Raw genomic sequence first — 14,479 nt, 5'->3', positions numbered from 1 at the left:
TTTCTCATATCTGGTAGATTTATAAATTTTAAAATAAATTCTTCTAATCTGTGGCCCAATTTTTCCCACTATTAAACACTTTGTGGTAGAAGAAATTTTGATTTAAAAAATAGAATTTTTATTGATTTTTTTGAGGATTATACCTTTTTTTGTTCCTTAAAAGAAATATAGTATTATTTCATGTTCATGAAAAAGTATTTAAATTTTATCTGGATTGTTCTCAGTAACTGTATATTTAATAGATGCTACTGGTTTGATTTTGTATCTTCTCTTTCCTTTTTTTTTGGCCAGTCCTGGGCCTTGGACTCAGGGCCTGAGCACTGTCCCTGGCTTCTTCCCGCTCAAGGCTAGCACTCTGCCACTTGAGCCACAGCGCCGCTTCTGGCTGCTTTCTGTATATGTGGTGCTGGGGAATGGAACCTAGGGCCTCGTGTATCCGAGGCAGGCACTCTTGCCACTAGGCTATATCCCCAGCCCCTGTATCTTCTCTTTCCAAGTAATGTTTAACTTACTAAACATTCAGTATTTCCCTACTGATTTATAAGGAAGCATTATTATAGAGTTCTTTTGATGTGTAATCTATTATGATCTAATTTTAGCATGATGGGCCAGAATAATAAATTGAGAAATGTATCATTATTAACATTAACATTTATTATATCAATATTATTATTAACAGTAATATTAAAAATTAAAACTTTTCTTTTGCCTAAGTATTCAAGTTTTATTAAAGTGTTCCAAGTTTCTCATGATGGGCCAGAAGAATAAGTTGAGAAATTTTCTATACAAATTGTGTAAATACATGTTTGCAGAGAGTTTTTTAAAAAAATCATTGCTTCACATATATGAAATATTATATATGTATATGTTCACATATGATAATGTTATATATTGTGCTTTCTGAATTTTTTTCTGTTCTTCCATATGTCACACAAATACTTTGAGGTAAACTAGCATTACAATAATTTTTACTGGACATATAATATTTTATGGGCAATTATTCATCAGTAAGTGATGTTGAATATAATGTTGAATAAGCATTTTATAATTTCTACCACCACTACCCTAAAATGAGCATTAACATTTTGCTTATATCCATTTTCTTACCAAATTTGGTTGTAACAAAGAACTTTGTATACTTGCCCCCTTACCTTCCATTGGTATGGAGTCCAGAAGAGACAGATCAAATGAGATATTCATTTTGAATTTTTGTGTCTTACCAGCTAATCATCCAATAAGTTGTCCATCACATTTCCACTAAAATACAATTAGAAGCAATCGTCTTCATTTTTCCACTTCTGCTTTTCTGGTGGTTAATTGGAAATAAGAGTCTCATGAACTTTCTTGCTTAGGCTGGCTTTGAACCATGATCTTTAGGTCTCAATCTTCTGAGTAGCTAGGAGCCACCAGCACTCAGCTGTATCATTTATGATATCAACATTGAAGATAACTTTATGATTCCCCACAATAGGGAAGGACTCAATTATGACTTAATGAATGTACTTACTGATAATCTAGAAACTTTCATGCTTGCCTTTTGGTAATTTCTTTTATGTTTTAGTCTAGGTATTTATTTCAAATTAGTTTTAAGCCCTCATTTCATTGCCGACACCCATTGACCAATTTGTCATTGATGTCTATTGGGGTGTATTAGGAGCTTGCTATCTTTGCTAATGTCAGATTTTGTGTGAAGGAGGCAAGTAATTAACTAAAAACCTGTGCATAAGCAAAACATATGGTCCAGGAAAGCACCTTTTACAGAAATTCCATGTACAGGGACTACTAGAGACTCTATGAACTATAAATGTCGGTGGGATCCAGGTAGTAAATAGAAATCCTGTCAGCTGCTGCTTGTAGAATTTAAGTTAAGGAATTAAAAATCCACTTATCTACCACTGAGTACAAAAGATGATGGCGTGTCCAGAACATAATCTGTACTCAGACAAATACCTGAATCCCGCCTTTACCTCCATCAGTCTGTGAAAACTCTCTAGCAGTAAGAAAGTCAGGCATGGGAGTGACTGAAAACTACAGGGATAGATACCACTTAGCTAAACTAAGTGTATCATCCAACCAGTCCTTTCAAGGTTGCATTTCAGAAATGACAGCCTGTCCCTCAACTCTAACTAGCCTGGTGGTAGCAGGAGAGATCTAAAGTGAGGTTGGAAAGAGAAGGTAATGTTATCCAGTTGGGGGGAAGATATTTTAATTTTGTAAATTTTACGAGCCCATACAACCATGTGAAGGTGCCATAGGGCCTCACCCGTCTTGGAATGGTTGATGCAAATGAGAAATCCCAAAGCTTAAGCTTTATTAACTCGGAGGTAAGTCCTGCTCTGGCAGCTCATCTTGAGTTTGAATACTGCCTATGCAGCCTTGCCCAAGCTACTAATCTGCCTTGTTTTCAATTTTCTCATTTGCAACATAGGAATAATAGTAAAGTATCAGCTTACGTACCCAGATGTCTCATAACAATGCTTTTCACTCAGGGAAGTATTTTCATATGAGAAGTATATTAATGATAGGTTGCATAACCTTCTTAACTTTTTGATGTAAGTCATCATTAAAATATGATTCATCTGTTCCTTTCCAAACTAATGTGGCATGATTATTCTTGTTCCCAACTTTAAGATGAGAAAAATCCTTATTTCAGAAGTATAAACAATTTACCTCCTAGTGGGTTTCCTATATCTTTACGTAGAGCTTTTTGCATGGCCTTCCTTATCACACAGAGTGTATGTAACCCACCCATTTCTCTCTCCTCTAATAAACCAAAATTCTTGATGGGGAGGCCAGTGTCTCATTTGACTCAGAGTCCTCTGGGACTCTTAATAAAGGATGGCAGCAATTCTACTTCTCTTAAGCCTCTATTTCTGAAAAAAAAACTTTCCCGAGTTACCACCATCTAGCTTCATTTGTGAAGTCTGTAGATGTGAAGAAGAACTTGCAATTCTTTCCTGAAAGTGCAAGGGCCCGACTTGCATTGTGGGGAAAACTCGTAAATCTTTTGACTGAGTAGGTGAAAGCATGGGAACCCCTTGTAATGGGAGGGTAAAACCCAGCTCTTCCTTTTAACTGAAGCCAGTGGAAAGAGACGGGCTCTCCCGCTGGAACCGAAGCCATCTCCACCTCTTATGCTGGTCTTCTTAGAACTGGAATTTCCTTTGGAAATCATTTGTTGTAGGTAGTTTCCCTCCTCCACTCTACTATTCTTAGAATACACTGATTCCTTGTATTTGCTTGCCAGCTTGCAAGTTCTTTGTAATGTTTTCCACCATCGAGAATGCCTGTTGTGGTTTCTTTTAATGGATTTATTGCCTGCTCCCACTGGGAAACGTTTTATGATGGAATTTATAGCGATTCAATTGCTGTTTTAATATATATTTTCAAGACTCTCTGAGCTAGCATATAGGATACACATGGACTTGGTTTGGCTTTTAGGACTCAATGTCCCCTGCAACATTCTAGTTTCCTATACAGGGGCCAGCCTTGTGTCCACCTTTCAGATTGTACTACAGCCTCACGATCAGGATAAAAAGGAAATGAAAAAGTTCACCTTTCCGATAGACTACTTTCTCCATTCTACTCATCATTTCCATTCCAACTCTGTCGAATGTGAGATACCTGGAGGAAGAGAAGCCAGGGCTTCCGACAGGAGCCTGCCGACTGAAATGCATGTTGTGTAAAAAGTGTACATGTTCACTGTCTGTTAAAGAATATTTTAAAAGGCACTTTTCTCTTATTGTGAAAACGATGACAGATTGACAAAATGAATATAATAATAAAAAACATCTGCTTTCTAAACTAAGAATACTTGCCTTGTGAAAAAATAGCCAAGGTAATCACTGTTGATTTTAGACAGAGGCAGTTCAAAAATGTATACGAGAAGCCAGGCATCAGTGGCTCATGTCTGTAATTCTAACTCCTCAGCAGGCTGAGATCTGAGGATTACAGGTCAAAGAAAATATAAGCAGGAAAGTATGTGATATTGTTATCTCCAATTAAGCACCAAAAAGTTGGAATTGGTGCTATGACTCAAGTGATAGAATAGTAGTCTTGAGCAAAAAAGTCAATGACAAGCACCCAGTTCTTGAGTTTGAGCCCCAAAGCCAGCACCCCCGAAAAAGTGTTCCAAATTAAAAAAAGTGTTCAAGGGGTTCAGGTGCAACTTTCCGCACACCTCCTTTAGTGTTCTAAATTCACTAAATGTAAGGAGAGGCTTTGTTAGTTCCATTGTTTAACAAGCAAAACTTGATAGAAAAACAGACTTAAAAATTTTTTACAGTGCTTTTATTATACATTATTCTGATTAACTCCCTTTATTGTTCTTTCCCTGTTCTCTGTACCCTCAATTGTTTAATAGCTTCCAGTGAGTTTCCTTATCACATCATCATATGGAGACACAACACGCATTTCAGTTGCTCATCTCTTTTCCTCTCAACCCCTCTATCACGCCCATACAATCCTACAATCCGTTTCTCTTTCTTTGCACGTTTATATATGTGTGGATATGCATTTATGAATATCTTAGATGTAGCTTCTTCATATGAGAGAAAATATATAACTTTATCCCGATTTTCTCCCTTTTCTTGCTCCATCTTCTAGGCCATTTCTCTAGCTTGGCTATTATGAATAGGGTTACAATAACCCAGGGCGTCATAAGTGTGCAGGTGCCAATACTGTATCCTAACTTATATTTCTTCAGATACAGGCTGGATTGTATATGGTAGTTCTATTTTCAGATTTTTAAAGTAATCTCCAAATCAATTTGCACAGTGATGGCACTGTCTACTTTACTACCAGCAGTGTAACAACTCCTTTTCCTCTATATCTTGCTAGCATTTGTTGTTATTTGTGTTCGTACAGGGGCCATTGTGACTAGAGTGAGATGACATGTCCGTGTTGTTTTCATTTACATTTCTTTTATGGTCAAGTCCATTTATTTATTGGCCAAGGACTTGCAGTAGACAGTTGACAGATGAAATGGAAGCGAATAGTATAATAGCAACAAAAATATAAATAATAATAATTTCAATCATTCTCTTTACCTTGTTAGGCTTTTGAATGCTCACAATGTTCTCCCCTTTCCATGTTCACTCCCAGAAAGTCCTAGAAATACAGAATGTGACTCTACTCATGCTCCTTCTTCACTTCTGTCTCACAAAAATAAGACAGACGTGAAGAGATGAGAAAAATACACTAGATATTTAGTAACAAAAGAAAAGAACAGACATTTTGAGGGGTAGATGTATTTCAAGGCCTGTTTTCTTCATTATTAATGGAAAGTTATAGCTACTTCGGGGATTTGAAGCTTTCAATATACCATCTGGGAGAACTTTAATGAGTTGGAATGTTTTGCTCATTCTTCCATGCTCTCACTATTAATAGCTGTAATTCAAGTGTACCATAAAGTCTTAAAGAGTGCTCATCTCAGGGGAGTTAAGCTTCTATTTCTTATGAACATTGAAATGGGTAATGAATAGCCTAAATGACATGGATACAGAACACCAATCTCAAGTTTGCATTTTATATGAATTCACTTATCTTCACATTCTCAAACTTTCACCTTTTCCTCAGTTATGATTGGTAATTCTGAATGCCTTCCTAAACACCTTTCTCATGCTTGCTTGGCTTGCTTGCTGGGCTGCTGCTCTTATCACTTAGGCCCAGTAAAAATGGAATCTCTCAGGGCTTTTTAGCCTGGGATGGCCTAAAATCTCTCTCTCTCTCTCTCTCTCTCTCTCTCTCTCTCTCTCTCTCTCTGTGTGTGTGTGTGTGTGTGTGTGTGTGTGTGTGTGTGTGTGTCTCATAACTCAACCTCCTGAGAAGCTAGGATTACAGGTATGGGCCATGATGTCTAGCAGTATCATATGTTCAATATTGTCTATGTAGGGTGACTCAATGGCCCATTCTAAATAGCTATGAGAACCTAGGTAGACAGTAAGGACTGGAAATGATCCTATTAACATCATAACCCATAAATTATCTTGCTCTGAAGGGTCAGTAAGGGTGGGGAGGCCATTAAACTTTCCATAGCCAGAAAGAAAAATTATACAGTCCTTGTCTCAAGCAGGCCAACATTGTTCAGCAGGGGGTGGATGATACAGATCTCCTCAAAGAGCTATTGAAGTTAGTCCAATCCCATAACCAATGCTCATGTTCTCCAAGCCACAAATATTCAATTTAACCAATGCCATGTTAGTAACAAGTAGATACAATGTTCTAGGCACTGTTTCTCCCTACTAAAGAGTTTGGCAATTGGTCACCTAGTAGGCTGAATCATGAAATCTTCCCAACCTGACTGCCCATGCAGCCCTGTGCACCTGGTGTGTTTTGGTGAGATAAAATGTACTCTGCTCCCAGTTTGCCTGAATGAACAACTTAGGTAATTTCTTATTTGTTGGGTGAGTTACTGAGTTTGTTCGGGGTATATGAGTTCATTTAAAAAAATATTTTGCTTAAGCAATTTTTCTTCCCATGATCTTCATCGTTTAGATTTTACCTCTGGGTTTATTTAAATCTGACTTTGTAGATATTTTTCTTCTTTTTTTTCTCAGGTCTTGGCATGTTTTAATCTCTTTGTGTAAAAAGTCAACACATGCAAAGGTAGAAGGGTCCTTACTGCAAAGCTAAAACTCAGGTTAAAACATTAAATATTTAACAGCTACTACATACAAACCCAATGATGTATTTGGTTAATGGAGTGGAGTGGGGAGATTGTGGTACTTAAACTTCATCTGTAAGGATTTACATCTTGAAAAGAATCTGAAGCAAATATTCAGAAAATGCAAGCCTTCTTTGAAGTGGGAACCATTCATTTTGCTGCTTTTGAATGATTTTTAGGCTTCACACTGCACACAGATAACTTCTTGCAAGTACAAAGCACAAGAGCTCTTTGATGCCTATGACATGAAATAGAAATTCCCTGCCCTAGAAGTGGCAGTCACCTTTGACCTTTGTGTGACCCACTTCCCAACACTGCCTCTCCCACCTCTGTGCCACAATGTCTTGTCCTGTCTGGCTGGGTGACCAATACCTACTTCTCCACTGCCACTGAAGCCTGCCCCGCCTCCAATGTCCATCTCTCCCACAGAGCGCAGGAAATCATTTCAACCTCTCAGCAGAATAACACTGATCACAATGGCAATTGCTTGCTGGGCTCTGCATTAGTGGCACACCAGGGTGAGGCTTCAGCCCCCATTTATCCCTTCAGTCTTGCGGACAGTCTTATAAAGTAGCGGTAACCCAGTTGGCTATCGCTGCTCAAATTCACATATGCAAAAGTAGAATTGGACCTCAGGTTCACCTCACTGCAAAGTAAAGAAAGAATATCTATTTATTTATTTACTTTGCCAGTCCTGGGCCTTGGACTCAGGGCCTGAGCAGTGTCCCTGGTTTCTTTTTTTTTTTTTTTTTTTTTTTTTTTTTTTTTTTGCTCAAGGCTAGCACTCTGCCACTTGAGCCACAGCGCCACTTCTGGCCATTTTCTATATATGTGGTGCTGGGGAATCGAACCCAGGGCTTCATGTATATGAGGCAAGCGCTCTTGCCACTAGGCCATATTCCCAGCCCAAGAAAGAATATCTAAATGACACTGAGGAAGGAAAGATTTCAGTGAAATAAGGTAGAGAAGTTTACAGACAAGATTTAGAGCAAGCTTGACAAGAAATGTACTTACTACCTTACATATGTAACTGTATATCACCTTGACAATAAAATTAAATTAAGAAAAAGAAGTGAATGGATGAAAGCCTCAATGTGGGTGGGGTGCGGTGGTAGAAACAGTAACTTGAAAGAAAGGACTACATGTCTTGTTCCACTGATATTTAAAGAAGTTGTAGGAAATGCCTTTGCTGAAAGCTTGCTGGTCAGGGAGACGCAGAGCTTCGTCCAAATCCATGATGTGCATTGTTAGAATTTGAGACAAGCAAAGACATTTATCTGGGGATAATATCTTAAGTGTAAGCTATTGTATTTTTTTTCCTCTGAGTGACTGTGATTTGTCCCTGGCAGTCCTTCTTCCATAAAGATGGAGACCTGAGCTTGATCTTATTGCTCAAGGGCAGCAGAGGGCAGACAATGCCTAGACAAAAGAAATCAATGCCCTGCATTGGACCTCAAAATAGAGACTCGAAGTCCTGGCTGAGATGGTGGTCTCAAAGGAAAGTGGTTTTGATTTGTAAGAGACTTGCTTAATGGGAGCTATGAAAGAGTTTCATCAGCTTTAAATATTGAATTATACTCATAATGCAATAACATGAGGTTTTATACAAACTATACTGTGTGGAGGGTAGGGCTATGGCATAAGAGTAGTTTTTTTGAGACCCATAAATGAATTTTTTTTCTGTGTCTGAGGAGGAAGAGAATACAGCAGGAAAGACAGCGCACTGGGCCATTAGTAAACATAAGGACAAGAACTGAGCCATTTGGGGATCTCACTAATGTTCCCTGTCATCTCAGCAAAGTGAAGAAGAGATGGGAATGGAGACAGGCACAGTGGTAGGAAAACACCATTAGTTCTGGGATAATCCCCAAAGCCAGAAGATTGCCTTCCTCTTTCCTATGCTGTGGCTTTTCTCCAAAGGCCTTTATCCAATATCATTTTGGAGCAACAAAGCACCCGAAACACATACCAAAGCTAAACAAGGGATTGGAGTGAGCCTGTAATACTATCCCTCATTTACCAAAGCCTTCAGTGTGCAGGGTAAGCAACCCAGAACCTTCTATTGCACACAGAGACTGAAGAGGGAGAGGGCCCCAAAGTCCCAAAGGCCCCAAAGGCCACTGCTGAGACCTCAGTATGCGGGAAGCGGGGAAGCTGATGAACAGGTTGGGTCCAAGCCTTTTGGCAGGAGTCAGGAGGTGAGTGACCATCAAGATCCATCTGGAGCACAGCAAAGGCCATTAGGGCAGGGGAGGTGGTAAAGGGCTACATTCCTTCCATGTTGGGGGATATGTCATCCTCACAGAAGAGGTTACTAGTGACATCAGTATTTACAAGAACAAACGTTTTGAAAATAAACTTAATTTCACAGACATGGTACTATGGAGAAAGATTTCCTTCCGTGTGGTGTTTTCCACAACCGCACTTCTGTGAAGACGACCCCGTGCAATCCAGATGGAAAATTAACTTTCACTCTGTAACAAAGCCATACTCTCGCAATACTGTCCTTGGCCCGGAACCTAGGCCACTGGGAAAACCACGCTTTTACTTTCCCTGGCATTTGTTACAGAACCTACATACAAGTCACTCAATATATATTCAAAGAATAAATGCTGTCTACCAAGTATAAAGATAAAATCAGTTCTCAAACACAGATTGCAGTGGTGTTGTGAGATCACTGGGAGTGGTAGCTAGAATCTTCAGAATCTTCGTCACTACCACCAAAGCCACTCAATAAAATCAGAAACACAAGAAAACAACCTCTGGGAAAGTCCTTCTGGTCCTCTTCCCCTGCAGAAGGCCCCATTCGCCCTCCCCCACATCAGATACTGCTGAATTTTTATTTCTTCTCCTAGCTACCAAGAATCCCATTTATGTAAAGATTGTATTCATAAGATTTTAGAAGATAAATTCCCATATTGTGTTTATAGTCAATGTATTCTTCAAGACTGGGAGAACTACATGCTTACTGTTTTATTTCCCTCTGAGATAGGTTCTTTAGAAATTAGGAACTGAGGTTTCTTCTTCCTTTGTGGTTAATAATGCCAGTGGATGCCGATCCTTTGTGTCACTCTGATGCTTTTATTGCATTGTGAAAACTGAAAAAGAACTATTATCCAGACAGGATCTTCCTCATAGAGAAGCTGTTCTACTGTTTTATATAAAATAAGTTGTTCAGACTGCTCTGGATACTTAGATGCCAATGAACTCTGCGACGTATGCTTTCATCTCCAAAAACCTTATAAGTAAACATAAAATATTGTGTAAATAAGAATAGAATCCAGCAGTTCAAACTCCAGTACTGCCAGAAAACAAAGAATAGTATTCAATTAACTTTTCATTTTGTCTCAGTGATACACAGTTCTATCAAAACCACTAAATAAATACCTTATAAGGTGTACTCACATCTATTGCACTGTATCCATTCTATGTAGTAACGGGTGTAAAGCATTTTACACATATTATTCGGTTTGCCAAAATAAGTCTCTGTTGTTATTCTAAGTTACTCTCCAGACAAATCAACTGATATTGCTCATTACTGTACATTATTATACATAGGTTCTGGTAGGTCCATCAGACTAGAGTGCAGTTTAAATCATATATGATAAAGAATTTATACGGAAGGACCTTAGGATTGCTGGTATTAACTAACATTGTGTTTATTCTTTAAGCTAAACTTGTCTTTTTGTTTTATGACATAGATCATGAACTTTATCTGTAAAGGGAAAGGAAGGAAATATTTGAGCCTTGACAGACTCTACAGTCTCTACAATTACTTCTCATCTATCTATCTATCTATCTATCTATCTATCTATCTATCTATCTATCTAATAGCATAAAAGAAGCCCCAGATAATATATTAATGAATGTGCATGGTTGTGTTCCAATAAAACTTTAGGGATGAAAATCAGCAGTAGGACCGATATGAGGCACGGATCATAGTTTGTTGACTTCTAATCTATGATAGAGAATCCTGAGACTTCTTCCTAAAGATACTGTTATGGTTTGAAATATCCATCATAGTCTTGTGTGTTAACATCTAAGTGGCTGGGCGCCTACTTGAGAAAGTTCTGGAAAGTTAAGTTGGGTCACTATGGTGTGTCTTGGGGGCTCCCTCTTGCCCCTGCTCCTCCTATATCCCTGTCCTCTGCTTCTCTGGCTCTTTTGTTGTGAGGCTCTCAGCTCTGCCATGGTGGACTGACACCTCTGAAATGAGGAGCCACACAAATCTTGCTTCCTTTAAGTTGTTTCTCTCAGATAGTTTGTCACATCACGAGAAAAGTAATACAGGTAATTTTATTTAGGGGTGTTACAAAATCAGTGACTATACCAGAGAAAGGAAGGAAGCTTTTTTTCTGTAGACAAAGATACTGTTATTGTTCTTGGTTTTTATAATGAAATGTCCGCTTTGTTTGAATAGGTAGGAAAGGGTAAAAAGAGGTCTGTTAATGAAGCATATGCTTATTAACAAGCATGTAAATAACTGAAACTAGAGGGTGTCTACTCTCCACAGAAGTGTCATTACAGCAGTCATATTTAAGTATGTGATGGATCTGAGGTCACTATGAGGGGGGATAAGTAAATGAAAGTTGGGCTGTCTCTATAAGAAATACTAAAGGGAGATGCTAATGAATAAGAAAAAAAACTTAAAAGGATAGAAAGCTCTTTGATAAGAGTAACTATCAGATAAGTTTACAGGGTTGTAATAGTGTGACATAGATTGCAAAGCATTGACAGCTTCAGTCAAACTAAAAACTGAAAATGATAACAATTAAAATTAACAATGACTATCTTAATATGTTGAGAGCTAGGTGGCAGGGAGTGATGGAATGGGACGTCAGAAATTCAAAACCTGGTGAGAAATAGACTACTAGTGCAGTTTTTTTTATTAGTGTATGTTTTATTTTATTTCTTATATTTAAAATTATAAACATGTTGCTGCACCTAAAGCAACTAGAAAAACAAGAAGAAATGCAAAATTAGTAGTAGAAAAGACAGGACACACCTCAGAGCAGAAATAAATGAAATAAAGATCAATAAACAATATGAACGATCATCAAAATAAAGAACTAATTCTTTAAAATGATAAAAATCAACAAATGTTAAGCAAACTAAGAATCCTAGGAAGGTCGCAAGGAAATAAAATCAGAAATAAAAAAGGAGACACCTCACAAACCTTGAAGAAATGAGAAGGGCCACTAGAGATTGGTATGAGCAATTGTAATCAGGATGGATTTTTGTTGTTGAGTATGTATACAGTGAAGACTTTGGAGCCATGCAAATATTTCATATGTTCGAGAAGTAAACTTTATTCAGTGGGGGTGTGACCCATTCAACCAGTTAAAAATATCTTATAACGTCAGCAACAACAACAACAAATTAACTTTTAAATTACATAAGGGATGTCCTGGGAACTGTGTAGTGTGTGTGTGTGTGTGTGTGTGTGTTACATATGTTTGTACTTGTATGAATATATCACTAACAATGTTAATTAGCAGATGCCTTAAAAGGTGCTATTTACATTGAACGGATAGGAAAATGGAAACTATTTTTAATTTTTGCATTAATATATTATAGCCAATTTAGGATTAGCCACAATCATTCTTATCAAGATCTAGGAAGAGAGTCAGGTATGGTGGTGCACATCCGTAATGCCAGCAAGGGACACAAGACAAGGAAGATCGTGAGTTTCAGGCAGCCTGGACTATACGGTGAGAGCTTTTCTCTAAATCTTGGAAGAGTTGGGGATGTAGCTCAGTGGTAGAGTGCTTGCCTAGCATACTCAAGGCCTTGTTGGGGATAGGGTGGGATGTTGAGGGATGGCCTGAAATCCTATCACCACTGGACAGTGGAAACAGAGCTCCTTTGCCATATGTCCCCTTGTGTGGGGTTTTCACTTTCCAAAAGCCATTCGATAGCATCTATTTAAGAAACTACTGAGCTCATTTGGAAGCTCATAAAGTAATTATGTAGATTAAAAGGATTAAAATCACTCTTCCCTTGGCTTTCATTCCCTCAGGAATGAATGACATATATGAATGTAATCCAAATTCGGAAATGATGAGAGCCAGGAAAAATAAGAATCACTGAGTGAGAATTATACTTGTGATTTTACTACAAGTTTTTTTTTTTTCTGAAACACTTAGATAAATGGGAGGAAGGATCTAGCTTTTTCTTTTGATATCACGGTTTTTTGTTTTTTTTTTTTTGGTTGGTAGTGGGGTTTGAACCTTGGGCCTTCATGCTATCCCTGAGCTCTTCAGCTCAAGGCTGGTACTCTACCACTTCCAGTCACATGGCCACTTCTGGTTTTCTAGTGGTTAATTGGAGATAAATGTCTCATGGACTTTCCTGCCTAGGCTGTTTGAACTGTGATCCTCAGATTTCAGCCTTCTGAGTATCTAGGATTATAGGTGTGAGCCAACAGCGCTCAGCTCTTTTTGGTATCACAAGAAACTCTTCTGTCAAACTACATAAGACTTATTTTAAGTTTCAGAAGCAAACAAGACTTGGCAGGGGTTTTTATATAACAGGAGTTTTGTAACTGAACGTGTGTGTGTGTGTGTATGTGTGTGTATACCAATTCAGGGCTACCAATTCTCACTTGACTTTTGTACTCAAGGATGGGTCTTTATCACTTGAGCTATACTTCTACTCTTAGTTATTTTCTGGTAAATTATAGATAAGAGTCTCATGGACTTTTCTGCCTGGGCTGGCTTCAAACCACACTCCTCTGATTTTGTTTTCTGGAGTAGTTAGGATCAGAGGTGTGAGACAACAGCATTCTTCTTTCCTCCGTTTTTTTTTTTTTTTTTTTTTTTTTTTTTGGCAAAGATTTTTTCAGACTATTTTAAATGAGTAAAACAAAATGAATAGTGTACAAGTTTTCCATTGCTACCATAACAAAGTTAATGAATGAAGCAATAGAAATTTATATCTGACAGCTCTGGAATCGGAAGTCTGATAAATGCTGCACTGGGCTAGAGTTCAAGTGTTGACAAGGCTGCATTTCTTTTGTAGATCTAAGGGTGAGTCTATTTCTTCGCCTTTCCAGCTTCTAGGGGCCACCCATATTCTTTGGCTGCAGTCAATTTTCCCTCTCCAAAGCCTACTGAAGTAGACCTGCCCTTTCTGCGGCTCTCCCTCCTCCCCATGTCCGGAAAGTCCTCTACATCTAAGAATGTCTGTGGTTGGCAGGAAGCCACCTGGAAACCCAAGGATAATCTCTCCACCTCAGGTTCTACAACCTCAGTCACGCTGGCAAAAATCCCTTTTGCCACTGGTAAGGTACCATGTTCACAAGCTCTAAGAATTAGGTGTGGACATCTTTGGGGAGGGTTATATTACTTAATATACTTGTGAATGTAAGGAAAACTATTTTTTTTTTGTAAGGAAAACTATTTAAAAACTCAAATCATGGCATAGCCACATAGCTTTTCTTCCTTAAAGCATTAAATCAGGCCTAGTGTAGGTCTAATAATGTCCATAATTAGAAATAGCAATGAGCTTAAATGGATTTCCCATAGGTCAGTACTGCAGTGCCTGCATTAGGGATGGAATGGTCTCTCATTTCTTTCTTTCTTTTTTTTTTTTTTTTGGCCAGTCCTGGGGCTTGGACTCAGGGCCTGACCACTGTTCCTGGCTTCCTTTTGCTCAAGGTTAGTACTCTGCCACTTGAGCCACAGTGCCACTTCTGGCCCTTTTCTGCATATGTGGTGCTGGGGAATTGAACCCAGGGCTTCATGTATACGAGACAAGCACTCTTGCCACTAGGCCATATCCCCAGCCCGGTCTTTCATTTCTGTCAGTGGCACT

The sequence above is a fragment of the Perognathus longimembris genome, chromosome 9 (assembly GCF_023159225.1).
Source record: "Perognathus longimembris pacificus isolate PPM17 chromosome 9, ASM2315922v1, whole genome shotgun sequence".
Taxonomy (NCBI): domain Eukaryota; kingdom Metazoa; phylum Chordata; class Mammalia; order Rodentia; family Heteromyidae; genus Perognathus; species Perognathus longimembris.
This window is presented reverse-complemented; position numbering follows the sequence as displayed.